Here is a 5530-nt window from a genome sequence, read left to right as displayed (position 1 = left end):
AGAGAGAGAGAGAGAGGGAGAGAGGAAGGAAGGAAGGAAGGAAGGAAGGAAGGAAGGAAGGAAGGAAGGAAGGAAGGAAGGAAGGAAGGAAGGAAGGAAGGAAGGAAGGAAGGAAGGAAGGAACAGACAGTGTTCTGCTGGATGTCCTACAGATTAGGTAGATATATAAAGTGCAAAAGCTACTGTAAACCTCATTATGACTTAACCTGTAAGCCATCCAGCAGAATGCTGTCTGACATGCTACCAGATTATAATGAAGTTTACAGTAACTTTTGCACAGCACATTGTTTTTGCACTACGAAAATGTCCCCCAAAACTGAGGATGAGGGTAATCTTAAATGATAAAGGTGCTATTGGATACAAAGCTTTGGTCAATGTGCTCACTAAATTAACAGGTTTCTGCATACGAGATATGTACTGCTGATTACAGTCATAACACATGCATGAAAGACACACAAACACAGTAGACCGTTCAGATGGGGCTGGCTGGTGGAATGTTCTTTTTTTACGGTCACTCCAGAGAAGTATTCACAGCACACTGACAGACTGGTTCAACTGGCCCTCCAGCCTCAGCTTAATTAAACACACTTTCATTTCTCCTCCTGCATGTGCCCCTTCTACTCTACCCCCTCCCTCCCTCCCTCCCTCCCTCCCCCCCTCCCTCCCTCCCTCCCTCCCTCCCTCCCTCCCTCTCTGCCTGTCTTCTTCCCTGTCTCTCTCCCTTTCTGCCTGTCTACCTCCCTCCCACTCTCTCTGTCTCCTTCTCTACCTCTTTCCACTTTACATCGCTTACTTCCTCCTTCCTCCTTCCCTTACACTCTCCCTCCCTCCCTCCCTTGCTGCCTTTCTCCCTCTCTCCTTCCCTCCCTCCTTCTATTCCTCCCATCCTCAGCTCCTGTCGGAATTCAATGAAGCGCTCTCCCCCATCCATCGCGTCCATGCCACGCCACGCCACGCTGCTGCCTTTGTTTGCTGGCACCAAGCCATTTGGCTGGGCTCTGTCAGCTCCTCTCCTCTTCTTTCTCCTAATTAGCTGTGTTGTTCTCCTCCTCCCAAGATCCCCCTGTTTCAAGTTCAGACAAACAGCACCAGGCTTTAATCCCACTTCCCCCACCTCCCTCACCCCTCCAGCCACAGGTCTAGGGCCCACCATGGCCCAGATGTGACCTCTGGTGTTGACCTCTGTGTGGAGGCTGTGACCCCTGACCTCTGGTCTGTCTACCACTCTGGGTCTGGTCTGGTACTACAGTTTAACCCAATCACCACCAGGCACTCTGGCTGCCACAATGATCTCTGCCTTTGAGCTGTGAACCTCAGAGTGATGTGGAAGAAAAGGGGATTTTGGACAATGTAGCGTGAGTGATCTGTATCCTTCAGGCACTTTAGGGTGATTGGGATGCAATGTTTTAGTGATGGTTAGGCAATGCATGAGGTGTATAATGATTTAGAGAGAAAAATAATGTTGCTGGAGCTGTTCCTGGGCTGTTCAGGGGATGCTCTCATTAATTAGCTATGTTTCCCTCTCTATCAGCCCTACCCCAGGGTACACATTAACATTCCATTCACATTGTGCTACATCAACGCTAATAGTTAAGACATACTCATCAGCAGAGTAAATATACACCCAAGCTGCCGCATGAAACTTAGTCCTCTTAAACTCCTGCTTCCGTGAGAAAAAGACCCTCAAGTCAAGCGATTCAGACTGAACTCGAAGGAATCCGGAGGTATTGGTTGCTTCAATTCTAATAGACACTTTAAGGTGAGAAGGAACAGGGTTTTTCACAGATCAGACAGTATGCAATTGAATCATTATTCGGCTATAATTCACACCCATTAGTCCAATTTAATATCCAAGAGTCTGCATGACAGCTAGATATGTAATTATGTTCAATAGTGACCAGTAATTAACTGTTAGCACTGGAGGGGAGACTACTGTGTGTGTGTGTGTGTGTGTGTGTGTGTGTGTGTGTGTGTGTGTGTGTGTGTGTGTGTGTGTGTGTGTGTGTGTGTGTGTGTGTGTGTGTGTGTGTGTGTGTGTGTGTGTGTGTGTGTGTGTGTGTGTGTGTGTGTGCGTGTGTGTGTGTGTGTACATGTGTGTGTGTACATGTGTGTGTGAGTGCGTGCGTGCGTGAGTGTGTGCGTGCGTGCATGCGTGAGTGCGTGTGTGCGTGTGTGTGCGTGTGTGGAGCTTCAGAGACACTGGGAGTCTGCATGGTGCCAGAGACAGGGTGAGCTGCACTCTGGGCCACAGCTTTATTCAGGAGAACTGGGGAGGATATGGGGTTTCTCCATTTAAACAGATCTGACGAACAAACCCCAAAATGTGGAATAAACACATTCATTCTTACTGTATTCTCCTCTCCTCCTGCCCCCCTCCTCCCCAGTACAGGCCTGCAGCTCGCTCTTGCTCTCTAATGGTGAGAAAAGGGAATTGCAGCTCATGAATAAACTGTCCCAGCAGGCCAGGGCCATAGTTATGAGTTGAGAAATCTGTCTGTTGAAAACAATTAGACCAAATGGGATTTAATTGTGTAATTCTGCACAATGATTTGAATTTACAGCTATTCTGTTCAATTAAAGGCATCTCAGGCAATAAGTCTGGAAATCAAATGAATGATTTCTGTAGTATTGTGCACCTGTTATTACACTATTATGAGTGTAAACACAGGCAGTTATTTCCATATCAAGTGAATCCATAATTCAACCTGTGTCTGCCAGAGCTTTGTGACAGACATGTGTGTACTTAAGGCACATCTGGCTAAGTGAGTAGTTAATGATTGGCAGGGTTTGGTACAGTGACAGTACAGTCCATCAGCTGTAAACCTCAATGCTGCTGTATCAATGCAGTGCAGACGTTCCCCACGCAAGGCTGTCACGGCGGGCTGACAAGCCTCAGAAACACACATCTAATCTTAGCCTGCTTTTAATCTCATCCTCAACCACACGTGTGGAGAATACAGGGAGAATGACATGCTGTACAAATATTAAACATCCTTCCAGCGTATTCATACATCATTTTTTCTCTAAAGCTTTTTACATCTCGGCTTTCCGTTATTTTTCTATTTCCTCTTTCACTCTTTCCCCCCTTCCCTCTCTCTCTTCCTCCCTCTCTCTCTTCCTCCCTCTCTCTCTTCCTCCCTCTCTCTCTTCCTCCCTCTCTCTCTTCCTCCCTCTCTCTCTTCCTCCCTCTCTCTCTTCCTCCCTCTCTCTCTTCCTCCCTCTCTCTCTTCCTCCCTCTCTCTCCGTGTCATTGTCTCCTCAGAAGTCCTGGCAGCGGGATCATCTTCATCTCTTAGTGTCAATTAAAAGTGAAATATCTGCATTTGTCAACGTATCATTTGTGGCCGGCGTGACGCTCCTCTGATTTGTCGGCGATTCCTGACACGTGGGAGAGAGCAGGAGACGGCCGTCTCCCTCATTAGAGCGAGAGCTGGCATCATGATGGCTGACACTGGTGCGCGCCACCTCTTCCTGACATGATACTTACCCAGGAACAGCCCTCATCTGTCAGGGCTGTCACACAACAGCGCTGGGGGAGCGGGCCCCTGCACACCAGGCACCCATCTCTCAGGGCTCAGGAGGAGAAGGGGGAGGGAGGAGGGGTGTTGGAGATCAGTGCAAGGCTGGGTGCTGGATTGTCTTTGTCCAAGTTTTCTATTGACTGTGTCTATCTTTATTTATCTCCCTTCTGCCCTCCTTATCTATACTTAGTGTAGTCTGAGTACCCAGATCAAGGAAAATGTAGTTTATTAGATGAGACCAATCATCTTTTTTTCACAGAAATAGTGTAACATTCACAGCTTTAAATTGTCTTCATCAGGCTTACCTAAGCTGAGAACATTGTGTATAAATTGTGTTGGAGTCTGTGAAAGCTTTTATGATATATCTACTGTAAGGTGTCAGATACCTGGAAGGTTGTGTTAAGATGGTAAAGTAATAGAAAAGTAAATGTGTTCTACATTGTACAGTAGATTACATCATATCTAGGTAAGGAATATTTTATACCTTATTTTATGGCTAGGAGGGGTATCGGAATTCGAGCTGCCCAGTGTGTGTGTGTGTATACGTGGGTGCGTAGATTCCAGCCCAGCATTCCTGCCTCCTCTGCCCCCACGCTGTGGAAGCCAGCCAGCAATCCTTTCCTCTACAGTTCTGTTCATTAGGGAGGGAGAGAAGCACTGACCACCACTGCACTGCTCTGAGGGTGGGAGTTATGACACAAAGGAATTCACCATGAGCTTTTCAAAGAGGCCAGAGAGTGAGGAAGGAGGGATGGTGCAGAGTGAGAGGAGAGAGGAAGAGAGAGAAAGAGGAGATAAGACGGAGACTGTGATGTTAAAGAATTTTTCTATAAATTGAATGATCTCTCAGGATATTCAGCCACCATCAATGTTCTAACTTTTTCACATATCATAACCTTTAAATGTAAGCACCTTTGTCAGCAATACTGTAAACTGTAATAATAGTCCTTCTCAAATTTCTTCTGAGCTCAACACTCCCTCCTGTGGGTCAGGCTTCACATCTCTGTCTCTGGCTCTTATCCTGGCTGTGTCCCTCTCCCTCTTGGTTTACTTGAGTGAAATCATTGTAGTGCCCTGAGTTGTTCTCATATTATGTCAGCAGAGAATATTTCATTTAGAATTATTTTCTTGGACCGGATGGGCCCCTCCGTTTCAAAATCATAGGCCAGTTCCCATTCTCTTGGATCTGTGAGCTAATTTTAAATCTGTTATCATACTCTTGGTTTCATTTGGGATGAGCGAGAGAAGATTTCTGTGTCGTGTCTGAAGGGTCCCTTCTTACTTGGTTTTTCCAGACAATTTCCAGGCGGTAAATGTGTTACTTTATGAGAAGAAACAGACCCGTGCTTGTGAGAGACTAGAATATCATGTATTTTTCAGTTAAGGCGTTGTTAGGCGTTACAAACATGCACTGTGCCGCTCTACTCCCTCCCTGATGCCCTTCTTTTGCTACAGCACTGAGAGAGGGGATCCATTCAGGAGCATTGCATTCATTTACAATACACAAACCATAGGCACTGAAATGCAAATTATATTTAACAAATAGATAGTCAAACCCTTATAGCAGGGATGTCAAAGTCATTCCACGGAGGGCCGAGTGTCTGCAGGTTTTTGATTTTTCCTTCCAATTAAGACCAAGATAACCAGGTGAGGGGAGTTCCTGACTAATCAGTGACCTTAATTCATCAATCAAGTACACGGGTGGAGCAAAGACCTGCAGATATCTGTCCCTCCGTGGAATGAGTTTGACACGTGCCTTATAGGACAACTGTTGACTTATACGATAGTTACAAACAGAAACGTACACAGCAGATCCATTACTTCATGGTGTTGTTTTTATTATCCTCCTTTTATATGAGCTCTTTTGCAGCAGTTCAACTGTTGAAATCCAACAGAAACGTACACAGCAGATCCATTACTTCATGGTGTTGTTTTTATTATCCTCCTTTTATATGAGCTCTTTTGCAGCAGTTCAACTGTTGAAATCCAACAGAAACGTACACAGCAGA

This window comes from Oncorhynchus clarkii, chromosome 6 (assembly GCF_045791955.1).
Source record: "Oncorhynchus clarkii lewisi isolate Uvic-CL-2024 chromosome 6, UVic_Ocla_1.0, whole genome shotgun sequence".
NCBI lineage: Eukaryota > Metazoa > Chordata > Actinopteri > Salmoniformes > Salmonidae > Oncorhynchus > Oncorhynchus clarkii.
Note: the sequence above shows the minus strand (reverse complement) of the source record.